Source organism: Piliocolobus tephrosceles, chromosome 11 (genome assembly GCF_002776525.5).
Source record: "Piliocolobus tephrosceles isolate RC106 chromosome 11, ASM277652v3, whole genome shotgun sequence".
In the NCBI taxonomy this organism is placed as follows: domain Eukaryota; kingdom Metazoa; phylum Chordata; class Mammalia; order Primates; family Cercopithecidae; genus Piliocolobus; species Piliocolobus tephrosceles.
In genome coordinates this window covers 104,656,066-104,681,392 of record NC_045444.1, presented here as the reverse complement: position 1 = coordinate 104,681,392, position 25,327 = coordinate 104,656,066, and the positions used below count along the sequence as shown (strand labels likewise).

The 25,327-nt window shown below is 44.7% G+C and overlaps 1 long non-coding RNA gene, 1 other non-coding gene and 1 pseudogene across 2 annotated transcripts in view; 2 read left to right on the top strand and 1 right to left on the bottom strand.

The window, feature by feature from the left end:
- Positions 1-970: 970 nt before the first annotated feature.
- LOC111545690 lies at positions 971-2,726 on the bottom strand (annotated as a pseudogene).
- Positions 2,727-18,282: 15,556 nt separating this feature from the next.
- LOC111549455 lies at positions 18,283-18,386 on the top strand. Its single transcript, XR_002733744.1, has one exon. It is a non-coding gene; the product is annotated as a small nucleolar RNA U13 (small nucleolar RNA).
- Positions 18,387-21,355: 2,969 nt separating this feature from the next.
- Positions 21,356-25,327, top strand: part of LOC111546065 — a 4,728-nt gene continuing 756 nt past the window's right edge. The window contains exons 1-2 of the long non-coding RNA XR_002732634.2: positions 21,356-23,046; positions 23,135-23,416. This is a non-coding gene — a long non-coding RNA (uncharacterized LOC111546065). The remainder of the gene's footprint in view (positions 23,047-23,134; positions 23,417-25,327) is intronic.

Here is a 25,327-nt window from a genome sequence, read left to right as displayed (position 1 = left end):
AAGTGGTTTAATGGGCCTCCCAAGGAGTTACCTGCTTTGGAAAATCACATATGTTGAACCTCTCATTTTGGCATAAAAAGAGATGCAGCTGGGTGCGGTGGCTCATGCCTGTAATCCCAGCACTTTGAGAGGCTGAGGTGGGTGGATCACGAGGTCAGGAGATAGAGACCATCCTGGCTAACACGGTGAAACCCTGTCTCTACTAAAAATACAAAAAATTAGCTGGGTGTGGTGGCACGCGCCTATAGTCCCAGTTACTTGTGAGGCTGAGGCAGGAGAATCACTTGAACCTGGGAGGTGGAGGTGCAGTGAGCCTAGATCAGGCCATTGCACTCCAGCCTGGGTGACAGAGCGAGATTCTGTCTCAAAAAAAAAAAAAAAAAAAAAAAAAGAGATACATCACTTTTATCAGTAGACAATTTCTCCTCATCTCTACTGAAAAAACGTTGAGTTGAAGAAATGTGAAATTATTAACTTGCCTGGGGTGCTCTCGTGGCTTGGTCCAGTTAAGATAGGAGGAGCAAATGTGACAGTGGAGATTAAGGCGATATTTTAAAATATTTATTTATTTATTTATTTATTTTTGAGACAGGGTCTTGCCCTGTCGCTCAGGCTGGAGTGCAGTGGCGCAATCATAGCTCACTGCAGGCTTGATCTGTCAGGCTCGAGCAATCCTCCAGCCTCAGCCTGCCTAGTAGCTGGGACCACAGGTCCACACCACCATGCCTGACTAATTTTTTTGATTTTTAATACAAACAAGGTCTCGCCATGTTGCCCAGGCTGATCTCAAACTCCTAGGCTCAAGCAGTCCTCCCGCCTCAGCCTCTCAAAGTGCTGGGATTATAGGTGTGAGCCACTGTGCCAGGCCAAAAGATATTCTATTTGGATAGGAAGTGATGGCAGTTTACTCTGGGTGGAGTAGTGGAGATGGAGAAAAGTGGAGTTTTTGAGAATTATTTCAGTGAAAAAATCAAAAAGTTCTGGTGATGGACAGGTGCTCCACTAGTTTTCTATGCTGAGTAACAAATTACCACAAACTTAGCAGCCCCAAATAACACCCATTTATTATCTTACAGTTTCCGTGGGTCAGGAGTCTAGGCACAACTTAACTGGGTCCTCTGCTCAGGGACTCACCAGACTTCAGACCAAGTATTGACATGGGCTGTCATTTCATCAGAGGCTCAACCAGGGAAAGGTCAATTTGCAAGCTTCCTCAGGTTGTTGGCAAATTCATCTCCTTGCAGTTGTAGCACTGAGGTCCCCATTTTCTTTCTGGCTCTCAGAGGCCAACCACAGTTCCTTGATAAACATGATAGCTTCTTTTTTTTTTTTTTTTTTTCCCTAATAAAAGAATTGTACTTACTTAGAAGCATTCAGAATGTCAACAAAACAGCTGCAACTTTTTATTTTTTGCAATTACAAAGTGGTATTCCGTTAACAGAACAATTATTTTGTATAAGCTGCATCAGAGACAACTGAAGATGAAAAAACTACCATCCCTGTATATAACTAATTTGTACTGTGGACCAACAAGAAGTTGCTTTAAATTTCCATGCCAATTTACAACCCCCGTACTGTACCAGGCAAGGTTAGTGGCTACTGAAAATACCACCAGGAGAGGGCTATCTAAAGGCACATTTGGCAGTGTGTTAGCTATACAAAAAAAAGACACTGTGCAGGTTAAAAACAAATCTTACACAGCCTTACATTTCAATTTTTTTCTTTAAAAGGAGTGAGTTTTTTGCAGGAGGAGTTAAATGCTTTATAGACAAGAAAAAAAAAAACTGTGCTGGAACCAACTTGTTCATTATCTTCTTCATCTTCATCTTTCTCCTCCTCCTTATCCTCTTCATCTTCATCTTCCTCCTCTTCCTTCTTTTTTCTTGCCTTTTCAGCCTTGACACCTCCCTTTTTTTGCTGCATCAGGCTTTCCTTTAGCTTGATATGCGCAATATCCTTTTCATATTTTTCCTTCAGCTTCGCAGCGTTCTTTTCATAAGGGTGCTTGTCATCTGCAGCAGTGTCATTACACATCTCTCCCGGTTTCTTTCCAACATCACCAATGGACAGGCCAGGATGTTCTCCTTTGATTTTTGGGCAATACTCAGAACAGAACAGGAAAAAGGCTGAAGGAGGCCTCTTGGGTGCATTGGGATCCTTGAACTTCTTTTTGTTTTTTTTGAGACGGAGTCTCATGCTGTCACCCAGGCTGGAGTGCAGTGGCACTATCTCTGCTCACTGCAACCTCTGCCACCTGGGTTCTAGTGATTCTTCTGCCTCAGCCTACTGGGTGGCTGGGATTATAGGTGCCTGCCACTGCGCCTGGCTAATTTTTGTAGTTTTAGTAGAAAGGTGGTTTCACCATCTTGGCCAGGTAGTCTTGGATTCCTGACCTCGTGATCCACCGGCCTCGGCCTCCCAAAGTGCTGGAATTACAGGCGTGAGCCACCATGCCCGGCCTGAACTTTTTTTGTCTCCCATTTAGGAGGGATATAGGTTTTCATTTCTCTTTCATAATGGGCCTTGTCCGCCTTTGGCATATATTCAAATTTTCCTTTCTCTTTAGCAGTCATGGTCTTCCACCTCTCTGGGCACTTCTGAGAAAACTCTGAGAAGTTGACTGAAGCAGCTGGGTGCTGCTGCTTATGCTCCTTCCAACAAGTTTGCACAAAAAATGCATATGCTGACATTTTGCCTCTCGGCTTCTTAGGATCTCCTTTGCCCATGTTCAGTTATTTTTCCTCAGCGAGGCACAGAGTCGCCCAGTGCCCCCTGGCTCTCACTTGCCCTGGCGTGGTCTCTATGGAGCTCAATGTACTGCAATGGCTGTGAGAGCAGGAGCCAGACGCAGCCTCTTCACTCTCTCTGCTCTGTAACATTACTCTTCGATAGCTTACTTCTTTAAAGCCAGCAAGGGAGTCTCTCTCCAGCCAGCTAAGATGGAGTATTATATAACATAACGTAATCACAGGAATGCCATCCAGTCACTATTGCCATATAACATATCCTGAACAAGATTCTAACATCTATCACCTTGGCTATATATCCCAAGTAGCTGGGATTACAGGTGTGTGCCATGACAGCTGGCTAATTTTTGTATTTTTAGTAGAAACGGGGTTTCACTATGTTGGTCAGGCTGGTCTAGAACTCCTGACCTCAAGTGATCCACCCACCTCGGCCTCCCAAAGTGCTGGGATTATAGGCATGAGCCACCACTCCCAGCCCACCTTGGCTATCTTCTATTGATTAGAAGCAGGTCACAGGTTCTGCCTCAAGGGGAGAGGATTCTACAAAGACATGCCTCATTGTGGGTAGGGGGATGCTATTTAGAGTGTGTCTCCCCCAAGTAGAATAAGGGAAAGTGAAGTATCACCTATAACATTCAAGTTTCTGGCATGAGCAGGTGGGTGGAAGTTGTGCCATTTATTGAGACACAGAGCATGTTGGTTGAGGAAAGCTCTTGAGTTCAGTTGTTGACATTTGAGTTAAGCTGCTCAGGGGCATGAACCATACCTGTTTTGTTTTTCATTCTATATCCAGTGACTGGTGTAGTTCCTGACACATAGTAGGTACATTATAGAATGAATGAATGAAATCTGTGAGATACCCAAGCAGAGATGTAGATGAAGCCATCTCCTGGATGCCAGTTGTGAGGTGTTGACTGACCGTGCATTTTCAGAATGCATGTGTTTTGCACTATTGGTGCGTAATGGTGATGAACATGCTGGCTTGGATGAGATGGCCTAGGAAAGAGGGTTCAGGGAAGAGAGCAAAGGTCTTGGGACTGAGCACTGGGAGCCCCAGGACTGAGAAGTGAGGCTGGAGAAGAAACATTGGCAAAGAATGCAAAGAGAGGACAGACATAAAACTGGTGCCAAATGCTGCTGGGAAGTGGAGACAAGATTGAGAGGTGTGCTTAGGGGGAACTGGTTTTGGTAGAGTGGTGGGGCTTAGCCGCCAACTTAGTGGGTGGAGAAATAGAGGAGGTAAGGACATGGAAGGCAAGTAGACAACTCTTTCTAGGAGTCTGGCTGAAGGGGGGGAGGGACTGAGAAATGAGAAATGAGCCATCCACAATTGAGATCATCCAGGTCCTGACTCCAATAGACTGCATCCTGAAGCAGGGCTGCAGTGCTCTGGACTGGGTCCACCCTCTGAGTCAGAGAGAGAGAGAGAGAGCACCTTCTCTGCCTAGCTCAAATTCTTGCTTTTATATTATCTTGCTTTTATATTACTGTCTCTGTCATGTTCTTTTTTTGGGGGGGGGGGTGTGGAGTCTCACTCTGTTGCCCAGGCTGGAGTGCAGTAGCGCAGTCTCGGCTCACTGCAACTTCCACCTCCCAGGTTCAAGTGATCCTCTTTCTTCAACCTCCCAAGTAGCTGGGACTACAGGTGTGCGCCACAACGCCCAGCTAATTTTTGTATTTTTAGTAGAGACAGGGTTTCGCTCTGTTGGCCAGGCTGGTCTTGAACTCCCAACCTTAGGTGATCCACCCCCCACCCTGAGCCTCCCAAAGTGCTGGGATCACAAGCGTGAGCCACCACACTAGGTATTATGTTCTTATAATAGTTAGGCTAACATATTTCTTTGAGAAGGTTTAGCTGGGCGCGGTGGCTCACGCCTGTAATCCCAGCACTTTGGGAGGCCGAGGAAGGCAGATCACGAGATCAGGAGATGGAGACCATCCTGGCTAACACAGTGAAACCCTGTCTCTACTAAATATACAAAAAATTAGCTGGGCATGGTGGCGGGCGCCTGTAGTCCCAGCTACTCGGGAGGCTGAGGCAGGAGAATGGCGTAAACCCAGGAGGTGGAGCTTGCAGTGCGCCGAGATTGTGCCACTGCACTCCAGTCTGGGCGACAGAATGAGACTACGTCTCAAAAAAAAAAGAAGGTTTAAAAGTCACAAATTTGGAGAATATGCTTGGATACCTCTTCCCCTTCCTCCTCCCTTCTCTCCCCAATAATTCTGCCCAGAATGTCCTTCCTTCCCTCCCTTCCTTTTATTTAAAATGAAAGAGACTTGAGAGGTTTTCATTGCTGACTAGGTGAATGCAATAGAGAGGGAAAAGTTGGAAAGAAAGAAAAAAAGAAAGAATGATAATGAATAGTGTGAGGCTTCTGAGAAAATGATGAGGAGATGGACTCTAGGATGCAGATGGTAGGATTGGGTGTGGAGTGGCCAAGGGACACCAACTTATTTGTCGCAGGAGGAAGGCGTGTGTGTGTGTGTGTGTGTGTGTGTGTGTGTGTGTGTCTGTGTGTCTGCGTGTCAGGTGGGGGCAGTGATAATATCGGTTTGGTTTCAGGAAGCAGAGAGAGGCGAAGGTCCGATTGTCTTTTGTTTCTGCCTCAGTCCTGGAGGCACTACCTTCTATGTAATAAACTGTTCATACTTGTTGAACAAAAGAAAGGGTAAATAAGTCCTTAAAGGACAGCATAAATAGCATATCTCTTCCTTAGATTTTCAGAATGAAATCTTTATTCACTTTTGTTATCATACAAATAACACATGGTGTTTGTAAGAAGTTTCAATAATATAGAAAATTTCCAGCCGGGTGTGGTGGCTCACACCTGTTATCCCAGCACTTTGGGAGGCCCAGGCGGGTGGATCATCTGAGGTCAGGTGTTCGAGACCAGCCTGACCAACATTTTTAGTAGAAACTCTGTCTCTACTAAAAAAAACAAAAGTAACGGCATGGTGGAACATGCCTGTAATCCCAGCTACTTGGGAAGCTGAGGCAGGAGAACCTTTTGAACCTGAGAGGCAGAGGTTGCAGTGAGCCGAGATCCCACCATTGCACTCCAGCCTGGGCAACAAGAGTGAAACTTTGTCTCAAAAAAAACAGGAAAAAAAAAAAAAAGAAAAAAATTTCCCTCAAATTCTAACCTACAGGGATAACAACTGTGAAGTGTCAGCCTTACCAGTAGTTATATATTAAACAAAAGAGGATCACTTAATATGTGGAATTGTGTCAGCTGTTTTTCTCATGTGAACATTTATGTGCTTTGTGTCAATATGTAAAGACGTTCTTTATCTTTTATAACACCTGCCTGGTCTCCATAATACCTCCAAGTCTCATAAATTTATTTAACCAAAACCCTATTGATGGACATTCAGGCTGTTTCTAACTTTTCAGTACGATGGCCCTTCTTGTTCACACAACTTTGCACCGTGTACCATTCTTTTCTTAAATTCCTAGAAGATGACAACATGCCTGTGCATTTCAGCTTTTGATACAATCTTCCAGGTTTGCCTGCTGAAGCCAGTTTAGGCTTCCATCAATAGAATGGAAGTGCACCTGTTTCTGCCCTGCCCTTGCCAACAACTGGCTACTAGAAATCTTTTTAATCCTTTCCATCTGAGTGAAAAATGATATCTCATTTTATTTATTATTTATTTTTAATTTCATTTTTTTTGAGATGGAGTTTTGCTCTTGTTGCCCAGGCTGGAGTACAATGGTGCGATCTAGGTTCACTGCAATCTCTACCTCCTTGGTTCAAGCGATTCTCCTGCCCCAGCCTCCAGAGTAGCTGGGATTACAGGCACCCGCCACCACGCCTGGATAATTTTTTTGTATTTTTAGTAGAGATGGGGTTTGACCATGTTCACCAGGCTGGTCTTGAACTCCTGACCTCAGGTGATCCACTCATCTTGGCCTCCCAAAGTGTTGGGATTACAGGTGTGAGCTACTGTGCCTGGCTAATATCTCATTTTAATTTGCTTTTCTGTAATTATTAGTGAAGTTGAACATCTCGAGTATGAATTTTGGACATTTTTGTGTCTTCTTTTAAAATAGAGTGCTGCTTTATGCCTTTTACTCATTTTCCTACTGGGTTTGTAATTTTCATATTATTTCCAAACAATTCACAGTTTAATAATATTACTCTTTCTCCATCATGTTGCGAATGCTTTTTTTCCATTTTATTGTCTTTTGCTTTGCCATGTAGAGATTTTAGTTTCATATTTGTCAGTCTTTTTCTTTTCTTATGGCTTTGTCTTTGACATGTTGCTGAGAGAGCTGATTGCCACATTAAAATTATAAAACATTCTTTCATGTTTTCTCTATTACTTTGTAGTTCAGCTTTTTTCATTAAGTTTTGTTCTTTTCCGCTTTTTAAAATTAGATGGGCAATATGTGGCAATATACGATTATATTCTAATGACATCCTTGAATGTAATCACTTTATCTCCTCATAATGCCCTCATACACACTTCAAAAGCAGAGAGAAGAAAAAGAGGGATGATGAGAAATACTTTTTTTTTTGGTGAACTTAAATAGAACAGCTGATCTTATGCAACTAGTAAGTAAATAATTCTGCATTTCCATGAAAAAAAGAATGACTGTTAAACCAATTAAGGTTTATCCTTTCAGACTCTATTAATGCATTTTATCATATGTTCATATGGATATCTATGCACACATTTAACATAAATGGTATCATTCCATATATGTTATATATAATTTGGATTTTTTTGAGACAGAGTCTAGTTGCCCAGGTTGGAGTGCAGTGGTGTGATTTTTGCTCACTGCAACCTCCACCTCTTGGGTTCAAGCGATTCTCCTGCCTCAGCCTCTCTAGTAGCTGCGATTATAGGCGTAGGCCAGCAAACCTGGCTAATTTTTGTATTTTTAGTAGAGATAGGGTTTCACCATGTTGGCCCGACTGGTCTTAAACTCCTGACCTCAAGTGATCTGCCTGCCTTGGCCTCCCAAAGTCTCGGGATTATAGTGTGAGCCACCACACCTGGCCTATAAACTACTTTTTATTGTGTATAGTTCTTTGTAAGTACATACATATTTACTTCTTCCTTTTCTAACTGACTACAGCACAATAGTCTATTGTATGAATGTAGCATAGTTTATGGATAAATTCTTTTATATTTAAGGCTTTCACCCATCTGATTTTTTTTTGCATATGTGTATATAAGTGGAGTGAGTTAGGGATATAACTATTTTTTCCTAATAATTTCTCAACTATCCTATCACCACTGTTGCATAACCCATCTTTTCTCCACTGACTTGAAATGTTACTGTCATAATTGAATGGACACTAAGTGGAGAATGCTGGGAGGTGGGCGGAGCAAAGTGTTCAGGAACATCTGAAGGAGCTTCCTGCTTCTGCTGGACCAGCGGTACCAGCTGGCCTGGGTATTTCTGTTTCTTCCCCAGCCACATAGCTTTCTCTGCACCGACACAAAAAAAGGACTGCTCAGTATTCCCTAATTTATCCTCAGAAATAAATGCAAACATCTTAGTTTTGAAATAAGACCATTTAATACTACTACCACAAATCCTGTGTAAGTCTTACTATTCAGCAGACCTACTGATCATCTCCATCTCTGTAGAGTTCCTGAGGTGCGTGTGGGCCTAGGTGCCATGTGACTTGGGGAAGACCCTGCTCCAGAGCCTTCCCTCCTGGGAGTTGAGGGTGGGGGCATAAGAGACATAGCTGGAGTTGGGTTTGCTTTTGCAAAGTGCTCCATTGGTAAAAATGGGATGGTTTTGGGTGATTAATGGTGAATCTATTTTAATTTAAATCATTATATATTTGTTTTAAGTCACGTTAATAAAAGTGACTCAATTTAAAGAAGAGCATGGTACTTAAGCAGGCATGGCAAAAATGCTGAAGGTGGTTTGAGGATGATGGAAGTTGAGAAGACCCCAAATTAGATGGTCGTATTATTAATCAAGAGTGCCCTCAGCTGCTAGTGACAAAAACCTAATTCCAGTGGCTTAAAAACATAGGGGTGAGGTGTTTTTTTGGTGTTGTAATTTTACACATAAAATTTGCTAATATTGGTTGGGTGCTCAGCAATGTCCAGGACTGATTTCTCTCTTCCCAGTTCTTTTGTCCTTTTCCTGATGGTACCATGATGGTTGCTGCAGCTCTAGCAGTCACAAGCAAAAGGAAGGAAAAGGGAGAGAGGGTGCCAAGCAGTGTCTTTCTTTCTTTTTGGTAGGAAAAGCGAGGTTTTTTAGAGTTCCCAGCAGTCTTCTCCTTGAGCCTCATTGACCAGAACCATATCCGTGGCCACCACTAGGTGTAAAGAAGGCTGGCAGAGTGGGCAATAGGTTGCACAACTGGCTTAGACCATCCTCATCCAATGGAGGTTCTGTTAGTGAGAGAGGAAGGGGGATGGATGGTGGATAGACAACTGTCACGTCTACCATGTAGGAGTGCACGGACCCACAGAGGGAAGCAGAGATGCAGACCATATGGCCCCAGAGAGAATGCTGCAGTGGGAGCAGCGTCAGGCTTCCAGCTCCAGTTCCTGAGTGGCAAGCTGTCCTGCGTTGCCTGTTCTTGCAAGTTGGCGAGATTGCCTGTTGTAACGTTTCCATCAATTCTCTTTTGACTTGAGCTCCTGGGAGTGGGTTTCTGTTCTTTACAGCCTGGAGCAGAGTTTTGGAGTTTTATTTAAGAGTTTTAAAATAAAACACATTTTATTTTATTTTATTTTGAGACAGAGTTTCCCTCTTGTTACCCAGGCTGGAGTGCAGTGGTGCGACCTCAGCTCACTGCAACCTCCGCCTCCTGGGTTCAAGCAATTCTCCTGCCTCAGCCTCCAAAGTAGCTGGGATTACAGGCATGCACCATCACGCCCAGCTAATTTTGTATTTTTAGTAGAGACAGGGTTTCTCCACGTTGGTCAGGCTGGTCTCAAACTCCCGACCTCAGGTGATCTGCCTGCCTTGGCCTCCAAAAGTGCTGGGGTTACAGGCATGAGCCACCGCGCCTAGCTCTCAGACACATTTTAAAGTTTATTTCCTCATTTGTTCTTTACAGTAGTTATTATTAGCCTTATTTTTACAAAGAGAAGAAGGAGGTTCCAAGAGGTTGGGTTAAGTTGGCAAACTCCATGTGACTCTAACCCAGGTCTTCTGACAACTAACACATTTTTCGTGCTGTCTTTCTATTTTTAAGATTACCACCTTTAAAGGGGAAGTGTTTGTTCCTTAAATAGCACCAAGAGGAAAAAGGGAATAAATATATGGGAGACTGAGTTTCTTCTGGGGCTTGTCGGTGCTACCCATCAACTCTGTCCCTGGATTAAGTCGAAAGGCAGGAGGCAGCTTGGCTGTGTTATGCACTGGGCTTTAGAGACCTAGGGAATGTTTAGTTTTCTGTTTGTCTATTTCCAAACATTATGTGTGTAATTTATTGTCCCGATTATAACTCAACATGGTTGGAAGATGTGAGTCATTCAAGTCACAGATTTGTGTGAGAAGCACCAGAGAAAACAAGTGCATTTGGGAGCTGCGACCCTTATCCCTTCTCACGCCTTAGTTTCTCCTTGGGTGACCTCAGCCACCCATAGTTTTTATCACTGCCAAGACAACACTTTGAGAGCAGACGTTTTAATCAATTCCTGGTCAAAAATAAATCATGATTTCTTTTCCCTAAACTTGCTGTTTCTCCTCCGTTCCCTGTCTTGGTAAATGGTACAACCATCTACACAGTCATGCCAGGCTGTCCTCACCCTGGCACACAACCCCTTGACCACATTATGCAGATTCCTTCCCCTAAATTACACAAATCAGGCAATTCTTCTGAGCAGTGGGCAGCACTAGTGGCTGGCCTTGCTTCAGGTCTCTCTCTTGTCAGTATAGCCCCATTCTGCTGTAGAAGTATCTTCCTAAAGTATGCTGATGGTTCTTTATCTGCAGCACAAGATCCAGACTCTTGTAGCATGGCAAACAGGGCATGATTTGGTTCCGACCTCTCTTGCTGGCCTCATCTGCTTCCCTGGTTGCTCATAATACAGACTATCTGTTAACTCTGAGGATTCCTTCCATTGCTCTTTTATTGCTCAGTGCCTTTGCATATGCTGTTCTTGGTGCCTAGACAGGCCTCCTTCCCCAGGTCTACCTGGAAAACCCCTATTCATCCTGCAAGACCCAACTCAAGTGTTGCCTCTTTCTGGAGGCTTTTCTTGTCACCACTGCAGCTTGAACGTACATGTATTATTGCAGTTACCCCTGTGGCTCCGCTATAGCAGAGACTGTGCTTAGCCCACAGGTATACCTAATAGTAGGTGCTTGTTGAACAGGGTAGAATAAAGGTAGCTTCTCCTATGTGAGAGGAAATGTAGTGAAAGCAAATAGGGCAATTGTTAGGAAAACAGTATTCCCACCCTTAGTTTGTGAGTCTAAACTCTCGGGAGTTTCTTACTGTGAAAATCAGTCATCACTTTATCTGTGTGCATTTACAAAGTCAATATATTAAACTGTGTAATAATAGTTAACATATATCTGGTGCTAACCAGTGTGCCAGGAACTTTGCATTCATCATCGCACTTCATCCTACAGATGAGGAAACCTAGGCTCAGAGGAGAATTAATTTTCCCAAGGTCACGGCTGGGTGTGGTGACTCATGCCTATAATCCCAGAACTTTGGGAGGCTGAGGCAGGTGGATCAACAGAGGTCAGGAATTTGAGACCAGCCTGGCCAACATGGTGAAACCCCATATCTACTAAAAATACAAAAATTAGCCAGGCATGGTAGTATGCACCTGTAATCCCAGCTACTTGGGAGGCTGAGGTAGAAGAATCACTTGAACCCGGGAGGCAGAAGTTGTAGTGAGCTGAGATCAGGGCACTGCACTCTAGCCTGGGTGACAGAATGAGAATCCATCTTAAAAAAAAAAAAAAAAATTCCAAGGTTACAGAACTGATAAGTAGTAGAATTGTTATAATGCTATTCTGCTTCTTCCAGATATTTGGTTAACAATCATTAGGATATGCAGTATGTGTCTAGGATGAAACATGCTAGGTAATGTAAATGAGTGAAGCACTCTGGCCATGAGGCAATGAGGGGTACAAAGTGTGGCAACCTGTTACGGGTTAAAGGAGTTGGCCAAGACAATGCCAGCTGATAGCCCCAACATTTTATTGTGAACAATTTTAAACATAAAGAAAAGTTGGGCCTGGCCCGGTCGCTCATGCCTGTAATCCCAGCACTTTGGGAGGCCGAGGTGGGTGGATCACTTGAGGTCGACAGTTCGAGACCAGCCTGACCAACGTGGAGAAACCCTGTCTCTATTAAAAATACAAAAAATTATCCAGGCATGGTAGCTCATGCCTGTAATCCCAACTACTTGGGAGGCTGAGGCAGGAGAATTGCTTGAACCTGGGAGGCAGAGGTTGCGGTGAGCCGAGATCTCGCCATTGCACTCCAGCCCGGGCAATGAGAGTGAGACTCCGTCCCCCAAAAAAAAAAGGAAAGAAAAGAAAAGAAAAGTTGACAGAATTTCACTGACTGTCTACTTGTACATCTACTACCTAGATTCTGCCATTAACATTTTACCTGCTTTATCTCGTATTTATCCATTATCCATCCCTATAGCCATTAATCCATTCTTTTGGATGTGTTTCAAAGTAACTGGGGACAGCAGTATACTTCTCCCTAAATACGTCAGTGTGTACATCATTGATTAGAGATCAATATTTGTTTATAGTTTTTTTTCTTTTTTTTTTTTTGAGACGGAGTCTCTGTTGCCCACGCTGGAGTGCAGTGGTACGATCTTGGCTCACTGCAACCTCTGCCTCCCAGATTCAAGTGATTCTCCTGCCTCAGCCTCCCAAGTAGCTGGGATTACAGGCGTGTGCCACCACGCCCTGCTAGTTTTTGCATTTTTAGCAGAGATGGGGCTTCGCCATGTTGGCCAGGCTGGTCTCAAACTCCTCACCTCAAGTGATCCTCCCACCTTGACCTCCCAAAGTGCCAGGATTACAGGCGTGAGCCACTGCACCTGGCCTTTAGTGTTTTCTTTTGATGTAAAATTTATATACAATGAAGTGCACAAATCTTAAGTGTATATTCTCTAAGTTTCAACCAATAGGTGCTCCTGTGTAATTCCAATGCCCATCAATATAGAAAACATTATCATCATTCCTAAAAATCCTCTTATATCCCCCTGTGGCTGGTTTGTCTCTGCCTCCATCCTCCCAGAGGTAACTTCTGCTCTGATTATTTTCAGATTAGTTTCGCCTGTTCTAGAACTTCATAGAAGTGGAAGGCTTCTTTTACTCAGTGTAATGTTTTTAAGATACATCATGTTGTGGAGTATATCAGTAATTCAATCCTTTCTATTGATGAGAATGATTCCATGGTATGACTATTCCACTGTATGTTTGTTTAGCCATCCTCCTATTGATGGACACCTGGACTGTTTCTAGGTTTTGGCAATTATCAATAAAGCTATTAATATTTTTGTGAACATATTATTTTCATTTCTCTTGGGCATATTCCTAGGAGTGGGATTGCTGGGTCAGAGAGTAGAAGTATGTTTAATTTTATAAGAAACTGCCAGACCTTTTACCAAAGTGGTTGCACCATTTTGCATTCCCAGCAATTATATGTGAGGATTCCAGTTGCACCACAACCTCACTAATAGTCGATATTATCATGCTTTTGTATTTTTAGTCATTCTGGTGATTGGGTAATGATGTTTCTTTTCTTTTTCTTTCTTTTTTTTCTTTCGAGGTGGAATCTCACTTTTACTCAGGCTGGGTCTTAGCTCATTGCAATCTCTGCCTACCAGGCTGGAACAATCCTCCCACCTTAGCCTCTCCAGTAGTTGGGACTATAGGTACATACCAGCATGCCCAGCTAATTTTTGCATTTTTTGTAGAGACAGGGTTTTGCCAAGCTGCTCAGGCTGGTCTGAAACTCCTGGCCTCAAGCAATCCACCCGCCTTGGCCTCCTGAAGTGCTGGGATTACAGGCGTGAGCCACCGTGCCTGGCCCGCATTGTTGATAAAATCTTCCTTTCCCTCACTGGATTGCTTTGGAACTTTTGATGAAAATCAAGTGATTGTGTAAGTTTGGCTCTATTTCTAGGATTTCTTTTACATTCCAGGTTTAACTGAGTTTTGCCATGAGCTCAGTGTTGTCAAATCTTCAATTTTTTTTTTTTTTTTTTGAGACAGAGTTTTGTTCTTGCCACCCAGGCTGGGGTGCAATGGTGTGATCTCGGCTCACTGCAACCTCCGCCTCCTGGGTTCAGGTTTTGTATATAAGTAAAACTGTCTCAGCCTCCGGAGTAGCTGGGATTACAGGTGCATGCCACCACATCCAGCAAATTTTCATATTTTTAGTGGAGATGGGGTTTCAGCATGTTGGCCAGGCTGGTCTTAAACTCCTGACCTCAGGTGATCCACCCGCCTCTGCCTCCCAAAGTGTGGGGATTACAGGCGTGAGCCATGGCACCAGGCCCAGATCTTCAAAATTTTAAAGGAGAGTGTATAAATCCAGATGTTTTTAAATGTGAAAAAGTCTCAAGTTTTAAAAGTTGGAAGCCAATTCTAATTTAAACAAACAAAGAAACCAATCCCATGCCGTCAAAGAAACTCATCTGCAGGCTGAACTAGACGTGTGGCATTGGAACAGGGAGAGGTAATTTCAGCAGGAATCTGGATATATGTGTATCTATTATATATATATTATATATATATTTTATAAACATATATATTTTATATATATAAAAAAGTATAAATCAAGAGTCTTATTTTATTTTATTTTATTTTTTTTCTGAGATGGAGTCTTGCTGTGTCGCCTAGGCTGGAGTGCAGTGGCGCAATCTCAGCTCACTGCAAGCTCCGCCTCCCGGGTTCCCGCCATTCTCCTGTCTCAGCCTCCTGTGTAGCTGGGACTACAGGCGCCCGCCACCTCGCCCGGCTAGTTTTTTGTATTTTTTTTTAGTAGAGACGGGGTTTCACGGTGTTAGCCAGGATGGTCTCCATCTCCTGACCTCGTGATCCGCCGGGCTCGGCCTCCCAAAGTGCTGGGATTACAGACTTGAGCCACCACGCCCGGCCAAGGGTCTTATTTTAATTGAAAGGTAATGGGAGTGTTCTCAGGGCAAGTAGGTGGGTTCCAGTGGTCAGTGAAAGTCAATAAGAATTCACTGCAAGGGTGAAATTAAAGCCCATGGGTCAAGGTTTCTTTGGTGCCTAGGAAAGTGGAGGAGCACATTTGTGAAGCTATTAGAATCACATTTAGAAACCATAAGGACAGGAAGGGCTAAGGGGAGGCACTGAGTGGAGGCAGTTGACATACCAGTGACAGGAAAGACACAGGGCCGAGAAAGCCCAAGGTGAGCTGATTTGGAGAATCTGGAGCAGAGGGAAAAAAGAGAATCACAGGTCTCTAAACCCAGGGCCCAGAAAGATGCTCTCTGGAATTGGCTGAAGGCTTCCTTGGCTCTGGATGGAAATTGAGACAGAACAGCCAGAAGACATACAACTGCACATGCCAGAGCTTAGAGCAGGTTCTCAGGTGTACCACAGGCCTCCTGCCACCATGGTTGAATTACAACTGTTTAACATTTTAAAATTATTTTTTCAACGTTGAAAATGTGTAATGGGAACTATGTCACGTGTTTCAAAAATAAAAAAAAATGGCCGGGCGCGGTGGCTCAAGCCTGTAATCCCAGCACTTTGGGAGGCCGAGACGGGCGGATCACGAGGTCAGGAGATCGAGACCCTCCTGGCTAACACGGTGAAACCCCGTCTCTACTAAAAATACAAAAAATTAGCCGGGCGAGGTGGTGGGCGCCTGTGGTCCCAGCCACTCGGGAGGCTGAGGCAGGAGAATGGCGTGAACCCAGGAGGCAGAGGTTGCGGTGAGCTGAGATCCGGCCACTGCACTCTAGCCTGGGCGACAGAGCAAGACTCCGTCTCAAAAAAAAAAAAAAAAATAAAAAAAAATAAAAATAAAAAAAATTAAAAGCTATTCACAAAGAGTCTTCTTCCCACCTGTCTCCCATCTGCCCAGTTTCATCTCCAACCCTTCCACCCTCCAGCCCCCTGGTCACCATTTGTGAGGTTTATTTTTACTGCAACCATGGATACCACTTTGGCAGCTGAGTCCATCAGACAGAATGTTGACTATGCAGGTTGGGCCATATCAGGTAGAGCTTAGTACCGCTGGCCACGTGTAAGAGAAAATAAGCAAACCTGTATCAAAGACAGACAAAAGTTTGTTAGAACTTGCTAGAGCCTTGACTCATGAATATGTAAGGGAGTGTTATCAGCGAAGGAAATCGTTCCAGTCAAACTGTGACATGGTGCTTGCTATGGATTCAAAATGTTTGTGTCCTCGCCAAGTTCATATGTTGAAGTCCTAACCCCCATTGTGATGGTATTTGGAGGTGGGGCCTTTGGAGAGGTGATAGATTATGAGGGTAGGGCCCCTGTGTGGAATTAGTGTCCTCATAAGAACAGGAAGAGACCAGACCTCTCTTTCTTTCTCTCCACCATATGAGGACACATTGAGCAGACAGCCATCTGCAAGCCAGGAGGGCGCCCTCACCATAACCCAATCACACTGGCACCCTGATCTGGGGATTCTAGTCTCCAGGACTGTGAGAAACACACTTCTGTTGTTGAAATCGCTGGTCTATGGTATTTTGTTATGGCAGCCCAAGCTGGAAGACCTAAAAACTGTGAAACAATCTTCAGTTCTCTGAAACTTGCTTTCTGTATACGTTTTAATCCCTTGGCCAGTAAGTCCCAATGTGCTGTATTTGAAAGTGTAGGTTCACTCAGAGAGGCTGAGAACCTTCTGGAGAAAGGGTCTATGGGCTGGAAATGGGGGTTGACCATGGGGACAGGACTGTTAAGTGCTTGGAGCCTGTGACAAATTGAGGAACATGGGACCACATGGGTGATATCGTTTGATTGCTCAGTGCAAACTCTGCTCACACTCCAGCAATGCTAAACTCTCATCTAGGAGGACTTTAAGGGGAGAATGAATGTATGTGAAAGGGTTTACAAACCTTAAAGGGTGGTGTTAAGTTCTAGACGTGGGCTGCCTAATGCAATTTACAATTGCACTTCCATGGGGTAGAGGAATTTTCACATAGGTTACTTCCTTGGGCGCCTCCAGTTATTTGGTTTGATTTGGAGATAATGCTGCCCTCTCCTGGACTTGCAACTCCAGACCCTGGCCTCCAAGAATAGATTCTGCACCTGCCCCTGCCTCTCTCCACAAGGCAACCTTGCTTGATCTCAGGGGTTTTCAGAACAGTTAGTGGTCTCCTGCTTTGCTAAGTCATTTCTTACAGCCATGGTGGACTTAACTTTCCCTTCAGTGTTATTTCCCAGAGACTGGAGGCAAGAGAAACATAGGGCAAGTCACTGGTGGGTCCTCAGTTTCTAGAAATAGAATCCTTCTTTTCTTCTTTTCGTTACTTTCAACAACTGTTTATTGCATCCTCTACTTGCCAAGGAGATGTGTAATGTCTTTTAGGCACACGGGATACAGTGGTCAAAATAGATACAGATCCCTGCCCTCATGAAGCTTATATGCACCAGAGGAGAGAGACAATAAGCAATAGCCTGTGTAACAAGCAGATGGTGTAGTATGTTAGGAAGGGATGCATGTGTTAAATTGATCAGGGCAAGGGACGTCAGGAAGGCTGGGGGGGAGGTGCAGCTGCGGAAAGGGAGACAGCATGGGCCTCAGCAAGAAGGTGGGTTAGAGAAAACACTTAGAAGAGGCGAAGGAGTTACCAGCAGGAGCAGCTAAGGAAGAGCTTTCTGAGGGAGTGAACAGCCAAAGTCAATGCCCTAAGGCAAGACCAGTGCAAGGCCAGTGTGTCTGGAGCTGAGCCACAAGGGGCAAAGTAGAAGGGGTTAGAAGGTGCTATGGGTTGAAGAGTGTCTTCTCCCTGCAAATTCGTATTTTGAAGTTCTAACCTCCAGTACATCAGAAGGTGGCCTTATCTGGAATTGGGGTCGTTGCAGATGTCATTAGTTAAGACAAAGTCATTAGAGGGGGGACCCTAATCCAATGACTGCTGTCCATATAAAAAGGGATGCAGAAAAATGCACAGAGGAAGAATGCACCGTGAAGTGGAAGGCAGAGATTGGGGTGATGCTTCTACTGGTCAAGGAACACCAAAGATTGCTAGCAACCACCGAAGCTGGGAAGAGGCACAGAACTCTCCCTTATAGCCCTTGGAAGGAACTAACCCTGCTGCATTTTGGTTTCGAACTTCTGATCTCCAAAACTATGAGATAAGAAATTTCTGTTTGTTCAAGCTGCACAGTTTGTGGTTGTTATAGCAGCCCTAGCAAACAAATCCAGAGGGGTAATGAGGTGGGATGAGGGGAGAGGGTGAGGGCAGGGAGATAGAGTAAAGCCTTGAAGACCATTTAAGGACTTTAGCTTTTATCAGATTCACTTTTTCTCATGATGAAGTGTGATTTATTCCAAAAATTCAAGCATTATTCAACCCTGGAAAACCATCAATATCATTCCCACACTAGATACTTTAGTAACTCCTAAGCGTGATGCTTGGGTGTTCACGTGCATGTGTGAGATGTGCCTCCCTTAAACCTTGGCATAACATCAGCACGTTACCCATCTGACATGAACAAAATATATATAATTCTCATACGAATGTACCTCAGAATAAAAAGTCATATAATTATCTTCATAAGCCTTTGACAAAATTCAAAACCTTTTTTTTTTTAATAGATGAGAGGCTCCCCATGTAGTCTGGGCTGGTGTTGAACTCCTGGGCTCAAGGGAACCTCCCACCTCGGCCTCCTGAATAAACTCAATAAAATAAAATACAGATGGTTTCCAACTTATGATGATATGACTTAAAAATTTCCACACTATGTTGGATTTATCAGGACATAATACCATGGCAAGTCAAGGAGTGTTTGTAGGTGCTTTCAAAGCAAGTATTAACTAAACTCCAGATTTTATTTGGATTTGGCCTGTTTTTCCATTACCCCCTCTTTCTATTCCAGGATCCAATCCAAGACACTACATTTCATTTAGTTGTTAGCTCTCCCTGATCTCCTGTGGTCTGTGACAGTTTTTTCTTGTTTTTTTTTTTTTTTGTTATGACTTTGACAGTCTTCAGAAATACTGGCCAGATGTCCTGTAGAATGTCCCTCAATCTGCCTGATGTTTTTCTCATGATGACACGGAGGTTGTGGGTTTTGGAGGACATACCCCAGAGGTGAGGTGTCTTCTCATCACATTGTATCAGGTGTACCTCAGGTCCATACATCATCCCTGGTGATGTGAGCCTTCCTCACTTGGGTAAGGTAGTGTTTGCCAGGTTTTTCTGCTGTAAACGTAGTTAAAATGCACTTAAAATGTTTAAAGCAATAGAGTTTGTACTTTGGAGACATTGTGATAGGGACAGGAGACAGGGAAATTCTGGGCAGAAGAGGGCAGGTCCTTGGCGAGGGCCCCACCCTCAAGCTGAAAAGCCTGATACCACAGCCTAAAGTGAGAACATACATCCCTGTTTTCCTGCACAAATGTTGCCTTTTTCAAAATCACCCATGGCCTGCCCTGTCCCCTATCCTGTGCCCGTAAAAACTCCAGGCTCAGCTGGCAGAAAAAGGAGAAGCAGCTGGATGTTGGAGACTATGGCTGGATGTCAGAGAGAAGTGTCTTGATTTCAGAGGGACAGTTTGATGGTATAGCTTTGGGGGAGGATTACCTTCCCACCCCATCCCCTTTTCAACTCCTCATCCCGCTGAGAGCCACCTCCATTTGCCATAAAATCCCCCTCATTTACCATCCTTCAAATTGGTTCGTGTGACCTCTTTTCTTTTGGATGCCAGACACGAACTGGGGTGCCACAAGTGTGGGTGCTGAAGTCTGTCACACTAACTTCCCACTAAGCTGTTAACACTTAAGCCATCTATGGACAGCAGTGCTAAAAGAGTACTGTAACACTTCCACTGGGGCTTCAGGGGTTGTGGGCACTCCCGCCAGATGCTGCTGCAGGGCCAGTATAGAATATGTTTCTGCTGGTGCCTGAAAAGTACTCACCCTGGCTCCTGTACCTGCTCACCTGCATGCTCCCTCTTCCATGAGTGAGGAGTGCAGTAAGTCCTAATGAGTAGAGTTTGCCCCGTCCTTTGAATTAACGCCAAAGCAGCCAGCTAATTCCAGCACCCACACTCCAGTTCCCGCCTGCAAGGGGTCAGGGAAATATCCTGCTTCAGTTGCAGGATACCAAGAAGGGGTGACAATGATCTGACATGCATTGTAAAAGGATTGCTCCCGCTGGTGTGATGAGAATATACCATAGAACACAATGGGTGGGAGCAGGGATGAGTGGGGTTGTTTCAGTGATGTAGGTGAGAAGGGACACTGGGTGGCAGAAGACAGGGCAATAGCAGTGGAGTTGGTGAGAGAATAGGAGCTGCAATTTATTTTGGCAGAGCCAGCAGCAGTTTCTGGTGGATTGAATGTTGAGTGTAAGAGATAAAGAGGCATCAGTGACGAGTCCATGAATTTTGGCAATTGGAAGAATAGTTGCTATGCATTGAGCTAAGGTGAGAATTCTGTGCTGCTATTTCTCCTCTCCACTCCTTCAGTATTTCATCTAATGCATATTTAACTGGCATCAAGACTGGCTACATAATTTGCAGTACCCATTACAAAATCAAATTGTAAGCCTCTTTCTATTTTTTAAAAATGTTTATTTATTTATTTTTTTTGAGACAGAATTTCACTCTGTCACCCAGGCTGGAGTACAGTGGCACAGTCTCGGCTCACTGCAACCTCTGCCTCCCAGGTTCAAGCGATTCTCCTGCCTCAGCCTCCTGAGTAGCTGGGACTACAGGTGCCTGCCACCATGCCCGGCTAATTTTTGTATTTTTTAGTGGCGATGAGGTTTCACCATATTGGCCAGGCTGGTCTTGAACTCCTGACCTTGTGATCTGCCGGCCTCAGCCTCCCAAAGTGCTGGGATTACAGGCGTGAGTCACCATGCTTGTCCTAATTTTTTTAACATTAAACTTAAAATTATTATTATTTTTTTGAGACAGGTTCTTGCTCTGTTACCCAGGCTGTAGTGCAATGGCATGATCATGGCTCACTACAGCCCCAACTCCCTGGGCTCATGCAGTCATCATGCCTCAGCCCCGCAAGTAGCTGGGACTACAGGCACATACCACCATGCCTGGCTAATTTTTGTATTTTTTGTAGAGACAGGGTTGTGCCATGTTGCCCAGGATGGTCTCTGACTTCTGGACTCAAGTGATCCACCTGCTTCGACCTCCCAAAGCGCTGGGATTACAGACGTGAGCCATTGTGCCCAGCGTGGCCCCTTGTTTAAATGCTGGAGAAAGCTTTTTCCTTTCTTCCTTTGTCTTTTCCTTGACTGGAAAGAGGGGTGTGTGTGTGTGTGTGTGTGTGTGTGTGTCTGTGTGTGTAAATCAGTTTATTGATGAAGACACAAAGTCAAGCTTCCCCCAGTCTCCACCCTCCCCAAGAACAGATCCCAACAAGAACAGAGGAATGAGACTCATTCTTAGGGCAACATTTACCTATTCCTGTTTCCCCATTTCCTTCCAGAGTCCCAGGCTTTACGACACAGACACATGGAGCAGACCGGGGTAAGGACAGACACCCGGGGAATCTCTGACCAGCTCTGGTCAGAGTGCTAGGTGTGGGCTTCCTTCGCCCTTTGTATGACAAAGGCATCTGGAAGCAGAGGAGAGGGGAATGTGGGGCAACTCCCACCCCACATCCCCAGTTTGGCCAAAATTGCTGTGGCAGAGGCCACAGTTCTGTCTGCTAGGAGAGAGGTCCTCTGATGGAAGCAGGATCCTTCCCTGACTCCGCTCAGGGGTGTGAGGTGAGGCAGCCACCCCAGGGAGGTAAGTGTTCATTGATTAGCTCAGCCAGGGCAGCTGAGAACAGGAGCTGTTACCTGTCACTGGTGGGGAAGCTAAGGGAAGCCTCACTTCAGGGCGTGAGGGACACATCCTGATACAGAATGGTGTTGTCTGCTTGCCCTGACATACACGGTTTCCTTGGGAATTATAGTTTGCTTTGAGATGAGAACACTGTATTTGCAGTGTGAACCTTCTTCACCACTTACAGCCATTGATTTCACAAATGAGTCCCAGCAAGGGAACTTTATCAATCTGCTTTTTCACCCCACACATCACTGAAACCGTCTTTGGAAAATTATGATTGAGACAGTGAAAGAGATCTAACTTAATCCACTCCATCTTGCCGCTAACCTCCAAGCTGTCCTTGTTTATTTCTGGGCGTAGGCTGAACTAAGTTTGGGAGAAACTCAGTTTATAGTTTATAGTTTAAAACAAAGATGATAACAGCCCTTTCCCAAAGTAGATCTCCTTCTTGCCTGGGGACTAGATGGCCTTTGTAGGGCTAACATTAGCCATAAGATTAGAAATTATAATTAGGAGGCATGTAGCTGGAGGCTGCAAGATTCTGACCCTCCCTCCTAAGATCAGTGCTTGAGATATTTTGCAGACTTTGCCCTTGATGGATCAGCTGGCACCACCCAGATAGATAAACTGGCTCATCTGATCTTGTGGCCCCCACCTAGGAACTGACTCAGCACAAGATGACAGCTTGAACTCCCTGTGATTTCATCCCTGACCAATCAGCACTCCTCACTCACTGGCTTTGCCCGCCCACCAAGTTGTCCTTAAAAACTCTGCTCCCTGATTGCTCCAGGAGACTGATTGGAGTAATAATAAAACTCCAGTCTCCCACATGGCTGGCTCTGTGTAAATTACTCTTTCTCCATTGTAATGCCCCTGTCTTGAGGAATCGGCTCTGTCTAGGCAGTGGGCAAGGTGAACCCCTTGGGTAGTTAGATCACTGACTGTCCACCTGCCACACACAATCCTGTGCTATCTCCTGTTGCCCACGTGCCTGAGGTGAGCGAAGGACATCTTTCCCTTCTCCAACCCCAGGCATTCTTCTCTTGGAGAGTCTCAGGGCTTAGGAAATGGTGTTGGGGGACCCACCCTCCCAAGCTTTGTAACTGGTATGAAGCGGGGTCATTTATGACATGATGAGGCTGGAGGGTAGTTTTCACTCTCGTTTTCCTCGAGTTCTCCTCTGAGGCCAACACGTTAAGTCTGAGTCCAATATGAGGCCTCTGGACGCTGGCATGCCTCTGATTTGAGCAGGGGCGTCTGAGAAGAGCACTCTCGGTTATGGATCCTGAAGACTGAGTGCCAGGCAATGCCACAAGTGCCCAAGATCAAACAGTGCCACACTGCTAACAGGTTGGTGTTTGGGGCATGAAACATTCTTTGACAAATCATATCCACTGTGTTAAGGTGGGGATATTTCACATCCCCCCCGTCTTTTCAGAGATGACAAGAACTGCTTGAACCTCTGGAGTAATCTTCATATGCCCTGCAGCCCAAGTAACAAGAAGAAGGAGCAGATCGAGAACTGAAGGGATAAAGAGAATTTGTGGCATGTCTAAGCTCATTTCATCTTTGTATTCGCTGGACAGAGTGTTTTTTATCTGCTTTTAATGTTGCAACCCCTGGGGCACAGGGATACTTGTGGGACAAGTTAAGACCATCGTGGGAGCCTGAGTCCCGATGCTGACCTTCCCTGTGGCTGCACCAAGGTCACCTCCAGGGGGTGAGGACTGTGGTGGTCTTGGGGCTGGGGAGTGGGTAGCTGAGACCTCATCCCTCAAGGCAACAAAGGTAGGACAGCATGTGAGCTGAGGCTCCCAGTACCCGTGCATGATCCAGTGGACTTCACATGTTTTTTTACTAATTTGTAGTTATAAAACAATCTATTTTTTTTTTTTTTGAGAGGAAGTCTCACTCTGTCGCCCAAGCTGGAGTACAGTGGCATGATCTCGGCTCACTGCAAACTCTGCCTCCCAGGTTCAAACGATTCTCCTGCCTCAGCCTCCCGCGTAGCTGGGATTACAGGTATGTGCCACCATGCCCGGCTAGTTTTTGTATTTTTAGTAGAGACAGGGTTTCACTATGTTGGCCAGGCTGTCTCGAACTTCTGACCTCGTGATCTGCCTGCCTTGGCTTCCCAAAGTGCAGGGATTGCAGGCGTGAGCCACCACGCCCGGCCTAAAAAAAAATTTTTTTTTTTTTTTGTGTAGAGATGGGGATCTCGCTATGTTGCCCAGGCAGATTTCAAACTCCTGAGCTCAAGCGATCCTCTAATCTTGACCTCCCAAAGTGCTGGGATTACAGCCATGAGTCACTGTGCCTGGCTGACTTCATTTGTAAAACACACATTCCAAGATAAAATTATTAAGATTTATAAGACAGTGACTGTAGAATATCAGACCCTAAGTTGGGGCTTTTCTGAGCCCAGGTCCCAGGCACCTGCAGAGGTCACACACCCCTCCTTGTGTCACACACTTTGCTGGGCACCAGGGATGCAAACTAGAATCCTTTACAGTTCTTGCCTTCAGGAGGGGCCAAGAGAGAAGGCAGGGAAGCTTTATGAATCATGACCACACGCCAGGCTTTGTGCCCGAGTCCTGCCTACTGATACTCCAGTGGGAGACAAACACTCCTAAAAATAAGCATAGAACAGTCTGAGAAAACAGCAGCAGTGGAGAACTAAGTGGTGTGGGAGCCCAGAGGCAAAAAAGCCTGCAGTTTCGGGGCTGAGGAGGGAGGAGCCCAGTGGGGCGGAAGCTCAGAGTCCTGGGCATCTGCTCACAAATGGAGCTGTGCAGGCAAATTGGAGTGAGGGGACGGGAATGACTGCCGCAGTGGTATTTATTTACTGATTTTTATGAAAACGGCTAAATATGTATTTTTTTCTTTTATTTTTTGAAACCGAGTCTTGTTCTGCCACCCAGGCTGGAGTGCAATGGTGCAATCTCAGCTCACCTCCGCCTCCTGGGCTCAAGCGATTCTCCTGCCTCAGCCTCCCGAGTAGCTGGGATTATAGGCACATGCCACCATGCCTGGCTAATTTTTTTTATTTTTGGTGGAGACGGGGTTTCACCATGTTGGCGAGGCTGGTCTCGAACTACTGATCTCAAGCAACCCACCTGCCTCAGCCTCCTGAAGTGTTGGGATTACAGGCGTGAACCACTGTGCCTGGTGTGTATTGTTTTGTTTTGTTTTTTTCTGATTGCAAAAGTAATGCTCATTTTAAAGATTGGGCAACATCAAAAGACGTAAGCAAGGAAGCAAATAGCTACAATCCCAAATATCTACAATCCCCAAGATAACCCCTGCTAACATTTGACTACATTTCCCATGTTTTCCCTGTGCATATACATATATGTATTTGATACAAAATGTTATACTGTACATTCTGCTTGTTAATCTTTATTGCCACTTGGCATCCTATTACAAACATTTTTCCATAGCATTAATTATAGCTGTACATTATTTTAAATAGAAGCATAGTGTTTCATTTTATAAATCCAGTATAATTTGTATAAACATTTTTTGAAGAACATTGAAATTATTGCCGTTTTATTATTATAAACAACCCTGTGATAAACTTCCTTCCTTCCTTCCTTCCTTCCTTCCTTCCTTCCTTCCTTCCTTCCTTCCT